Consider the following 6,000-nt stretch of genomic DNA (forward strand, 5'->3'; position numbering starts at 1 on the left):
AAATAATAGAAACCTGGTTTGAATTGACCAATCAGAATCCGGAATTCAACACTGTTGATTATATTATACAACACTGTATAATATAATCTGTAAATATGAATGAACTCAGCTCTAAACACTTCACGAATGATGGAATTGTGTATTATCAGTGTTGTGTTATTACACTGCGTGCAGAACGTCCGTAATCTCTCCAGTCAGAAACAATCACGCTGCAGCTCGGTCATCGTCATTCACGTCAGCTCGTCAGCTAATTGATTAGGGTTTTGGTCAAATTCAATTCGGGCCATTAAATGAGAAGAATGATCAGGTCCAGTGAGTGCACAGGAGTGTGTGTGTGTGTGTGTGTGTGTGTGTTGTGAGTTAATTTGTGGTGAACACCAAATAAATTAGGACATTCCAGTGTAATCACTGTCTCATATAGTCATCTGGTCATGTGACTTCCTGTTTTCAGACAATAACAAGAACATATCTGAGTTTTTAGCATTAAATGGCTTTCATTATTTGCTTGTCTTTTACTGACATGTTACTTTTACATAACTATTATTTTTCTTTTTAATTTTTTTATATATTCATGATATTTTTTATTGAATTTTTTTTAATGGTTTTATGCTGTATGTATTACACTTTTTTTTCCCTTTGATTATTTAATACATTATTGTTATTTAACTATTTTACTATATATTTTACTATATATATTTCACATTCAGCATATATATATATATATATATATATATATATATATGCATACTGTAATATATTATAGTATATATTTTACTATATTACCTTTTTACTACACACTATAAATCACTTTGCACTGAATTTTTTATATGAAAGGTGCTATAGAATGTTTTTCTATTATTTACAAACAGTAAATGGGACGTAATTGTGAGTGGGGAACTGAATAAATGTCTGATCACAAGTGCCATAGGATTGGTCTGAGGAATCATTTGAGACAATTGATTGGCTTTGTCGCTTTACCGAGTCATACCTAATTTGGTTGAAATTGAAAAAATCTCAATTGCAGCACTTTGTCACTTACGTGTGTAGAAAACGAACACTCGCCTGTTGCTTTGTGTCTTTGCTAGTCTGTATTTAGCGATACACAGCTGCTCTACTCTGGGGGTTAGAGGTTTTAATGTGTATTGTTTGTAGTTTGCCATCAGTGCGCTGTCCGTGTTGTAGATGAGGCTGGATCCTAAACGTTATTTCCTGAAACCTGCTCTAAAGAGATCAGCTCCACTAAACCACCAGCTATAAACTATTCCAGGTGCCAGCACTGGGATGTGAGCGCGGCCGTGTGTCAGTGTGTATTGGAGCTGTGTGTGTGTGTGTGTGTGTGGAGCTAGGATTAATGATCCCTCTCTTCAGCATGGCAGAGGAAGCACTGGAGATATTAGCTTGCTTTTCAGCTTTTCAGGGAAAGAAATAAAGACACACACATCCACACACACACAAACACAAACACACACACACAAAATGCAGTGATCAAGCACACTTTTAGAATGCTTTCACATGTATTAGTCCATAAAATTAGCAAAATTGATACTTTTGGTTTGTTGGCTGTTTGGTTTGTTTTCACACTGCACGTAATTAAACAAAAAAAAGTTAGTGGAGTGACGTATAGGTGCATGTGGTTAAAAGGTCTGATGTGTGATTCATTAATAAAACATAAAGTCATAACAGTGTAACACATAAAAAGTGTTTTATTCCTTACTTATTCATCCTCCACATGGAGCTCTCAGCTACATCTTTGTAGTTTTTTGCCCTGTACCTGTTATAAGTGTGAGTCTTGGGGACTGAGATGACGTGAAGCACATTATCAGAAAAGGTCCATGGGGAGTGGTAATGCTGGCAGTGGTTTAACACACACACACACACACACACACACACACACACTCGTGCAGAGAGAATAAACAAGTGGAATCGATCGTTCAGTTGGAGATTTAGACAGAGAGAGTAGAGCACAGGCTTTTAGCACACAGAGGGGAAGATATATGTGAACGTTTTGCACTATCATAAACACTCTTTGGGTCTTAACACTGAGTGTTTAGTGGCGATAATAAACACTATAATGTTGCACTTTTTTCCTCATTGTGTATGCATTTATTGGAGTTTCTTTTTCAAGGTGTCGAATACTGGGTGAAGATTATTCTAATGAACAAACCAGTGTGAGTTATCAACACAGATGGTGAGGTACTGCTTGGAAAAGCTTGTCTTATTTTCAGCGCAAAACACGACAAAATTTATCGCTTAGGAAAGACATAAAAAAGAAAAATGACATTTAGAGACCATTCTGTGAACTGAATCATCTGCTGTATTTAGTCATATTATTATGAATTTATTGGATGAATTAATACCCTGTGTGTATTCACGCTCGGTGTTCCTGGGATAGGCTCCGGATCCTGACCACAATCAATTTCTTTCTAATTTCTAATCAGCTTTAATTCTGTTTATCAGCTTCTCACTCTAACTGCATTGGACAAGCCAGTTACAGTCCTGATTACCAGACGAATCAAAAACAAAAAACAAATCTACATCATTTCATGTGTGTATCAGATAAGTAACAAATTAGTATTGGGTCAGTACTGAACCACTATTAAATCAGTATTGGATCTGTACTGATTTAGTATCAGATTTGTTTCTAATTAGTATCAGATCAGTGTCAAATCATTATTGAATTAGATACACATTGATATTGATTCAGAATTTGAATCGGAATCAGTTGAGTCTGTGGCAGATTAGTGTTGACTCAGCATTGAATCTGTATTGAATCAGAATTGGATTAGTACTGAATCTTTATTTAATCAGGATTAAATCTGTATTGGATCAGAATTGGATTAGTACTGAAGCTGTATTTAATCAGTATTTAATCTGTATTGAATAAGTATTGGATCAGAATTGGATTCCTAGTGAATCAGTATTGAATCTGTACTAAATCAGCATTGGATCAGTATTCAATCAGTATTAAATCAGCATTAGGTCAGTACTGAATGTATTTATGTATTTTTTAATATATATTTTATGCACTCATGTATTTTTTTAATTTAGGCGAAAAATCAATGCTCTCTGTGCAAAACGCTCTCTGCAAACTGAATCATCAGATTATAAAGATTTACCGAGTGTGTGAATCAGCTTTACTGTCGGGACACGCCGAGTTAATCAGGATGAAGAGACGCTTCTGTCTCACGCACTTAAAACCTGGCAGAGGTCAGACGTAATCGTTACTCTAATTACACACAGCCTCAGACGTTTAAGGTTCAATTAAAGTGCATTAAGTGTATTAAGGTTAAATTAAAGTGTATTTAAATGCAAAACAAAAGCAACACTAAATCATTGTAGTGAATGAGGAGTCATTTTATAGTGTTTGAAAACATGGTACACGTGTGTGTGTGTGTGTGTGTGTGTGTGTGTGTGTATATGAATCATAGCCCTAAGGACAAGCACCCAGCAAAACAGACACAAACAAATGATCACACACACACACACACACACACACACCATTTAACACTAGATTGGCTTTCTACCTCTCTAGCTGAGTGTAATAATAATAATAATAATATACAAAATATAATAATAATAATAATACTAATAATAATAATAATAGTAATTAAACCATCTGCTATAAACTACTGAACTATCCAGCATTGACCAGTCATTCTATCCCTTCGTCTCTCTCCTCACTGTTGTTGCTAGGTGTTCAGCCATGTTGCCGTCATGGTGACTGCATTGCCATGGTTACGGTCTGTCAGGTGACCCTGATGCTGTTGACATTTTCATTATACAATGAAGACAAATATGAATCCTCAAGATTGCATGTATTCTTAATCTCAGGATGGGTTTGATCAGTGAATCAAGTCAGTTAATGAATCAGTTATTGAAATCAGTGAATCTGTGATGTGAGTGAGACATTTACAGTGACGTGGGTGGAGAACTCTGGAGCTGGAGCTCTGGACGCCTCTTTCTGTGTGTTGGACAGTCACGCCCCCACTAAAGACTGGCAGGTAGGAGTGGTTGAACAGTTAGACAGCACTGCAGATATCAGCGTCTGGCTTAGGTACCGGATCAGCTCAGGACAGTATCAGATCAGTGTCAGCAGTATTAGCAGTATTGAATTGGTATTGACTCGATATTAAGTCAGTATTGATTCAGTGTCAGTTCACTACTGAAATAGTATCAGATCAGTATTGAATCAATGTTGAGTCAGTATTGAATTCAGTATGTATTCAGTATCAGTTCAATAAAGAATCAGTTTCAAATCAGTATCAGATCAGTATTGAATTGGTATCAGGTCAGTATCATATCAGTTTTGAATCAGTATTGAGTCAGTATTGAGTCAATGTTTGGTCAGTATGTATTCAGTATCAATTCAATAAAGAATCAGTTTCAAATCAGTGTCGGATGAGTATTGAATTGGTATCGGATCAGTATCAGATCAGTTTTGAATCAGTTTTTTGATCAATACTGATTCAGTATTGGATCAGTGTCATATTAGTATCTGATTAGTATCAGATCAGTATTGAAGCAGTATTGGTTCGTTATCAGAACAGTATTGAATCAGTATCAGATCAGAATCAGATAAGTAACAAATAAGTATTGGATCAGTAATGATTAATTATTAAATCAGTACTTGGTCAGTATTAATTTAGTATTGGGTTAGTATAATAATTTCAGCTCAGTGTCCGATCATTATTGTGCAGGTACAGATCAGTATCAGATCAGTATTGACTCAATTTAAATCAGTATGAGTTCAGTTTTGAATCAGCATTGGATCAGTATTGAATGAGTAGCAAATAAGTACTGAATCTGTATTAAGTCAGTGTAAGATCAGTATCAAATCAATATCAGATTAGTATTGAATCAGTGTCAAATCAGTAGCAAAACAGCATTGAATCAGTACTAATTCTGTATCAGATCAGTAGCAGATCAATATTGAATCAGGAGAAGATCAGAATCGGATCAGTATTAAAACAGGACTGATTCAGATCAGATCAGTATTAAATCAGTATCAGATCATTATTAAATCAGTATTTGATCAGTATCAGTGGTTTCAGAAGTGGATTAGCACTGAATCAATATCAGATGAATATTGAATCACTATCAGATCTGAACTGAATCAATATCAGATATGTATTGAATTAGACCAGTAATGAGTCAGTACTGAATCAGTCACAGATCAGAATTATATCAGAATCACATCAGTATTTAATCAGCATTGTATCAGTATTGAAACAGTATTGAATCAGGATCAGATCAGAATCAGATCAATAATGAATCAGTATCAGATCAGTATTTAATAACTATCAGATCAGTATTGAATCAGTGTCAGATCAGTACTGAATCAGTATTGAATCAGTATTGAATCAGTATTGGAACAGTATTGGAACAGTTGATAACTCTGTATCATATCTTAAATACAAGCGGGATTAATGCCTCTCTGCTAGCTAACGTCTCGTCTGTTCTCAGTGAAAAGTGGAGGGAGGAGGGGTGTAGGCAACAAGGGGGGGCTCCAACGAGAGGATTGAGGGGTGTGTGTGTGTGTGTGTGTGTGTGTGTGTGTGTTTCTAGGACCCGCCCCTCCATCTGTTCCAGTGTTAGACTTTGTGTCTGTTCAGAGCATTGTGTGTCACTGCCACAGCACTACAGCACTCCACTGGTCCTAAACACCTGCCCTATCCCTCCATCCCTCCATCTCTCTCTCTCTCTCTCTCTCTCTCCCTCTCAGTCACTCACACACAAACACACACTTTAACTCTCTCTCTCTCTGAACTGTGTGATCATTAATCCCACCCGTTGTGCAACCACAGAGAAGGATCCCCGGCACACGCCCTCCTCCTCCTCCTCTTCCTCCTCCTCCTCTTCCTCCTCCTCTTAGCGATGGTCTGCTTCTGCAGCGCGAGGGGTTTGCACGTCTGAACGGTTTTGAGCTTTCATTCACAGACGAGTGTGTGCGTGAATCAGAAGTGAAAGGACTTTCCCAGAGCACCACTGGCCTCACACACT

At 36.8% G+C, this 6,000-nt stretch overlaps 1 protein-coding gene across 3 annotated transcripts in view; it reads left to right on the top strand.

The window, feature by feature from the left end:
- gpm6ab (glycoprotein M6Ab) overlaps window positions 1–6,000 on the top strand; it is a 77,145-nt gene that overhangs the window by 17,359 nt on the left and 53,786 nt on the right. Inside the window, exon 1 of one of the 3 annotated variants that reach the window (XM_026939291.3) lies at window positions 5,680–6,000. This exon is cut by the window's right edge and continues 140 nt beyond it. The exons of the other annotated variants lie outside the window; for them this stretch is intronic. The gene's annotated coding sequence lies outside the window, so the exon portion shown is untranslated. Of the gene's footprint in view, window positions 1–5,679 lie in introns of those variants that run through there. 3 annotated transcript variants of the gene reach the window in all.

The sequence above is a fragment of the Pangasianodon hypophthalmus genome, chromosome 3 (assembly GCF_027358585.1).
Source record: "Pangasianodon hypophthalmus isolate fPanHyp1 chromosome 3, fPanHyp1.pri, whole genome shotgun sequence".
In the NCBI taxonomy this organism is placed as follows: Eukaryota; Metazoa; Chordata; class Actinopteri; order Siluriformes; family Pangasiidae; genus Pangasianodon; species Pangasianodon hypophthalmus.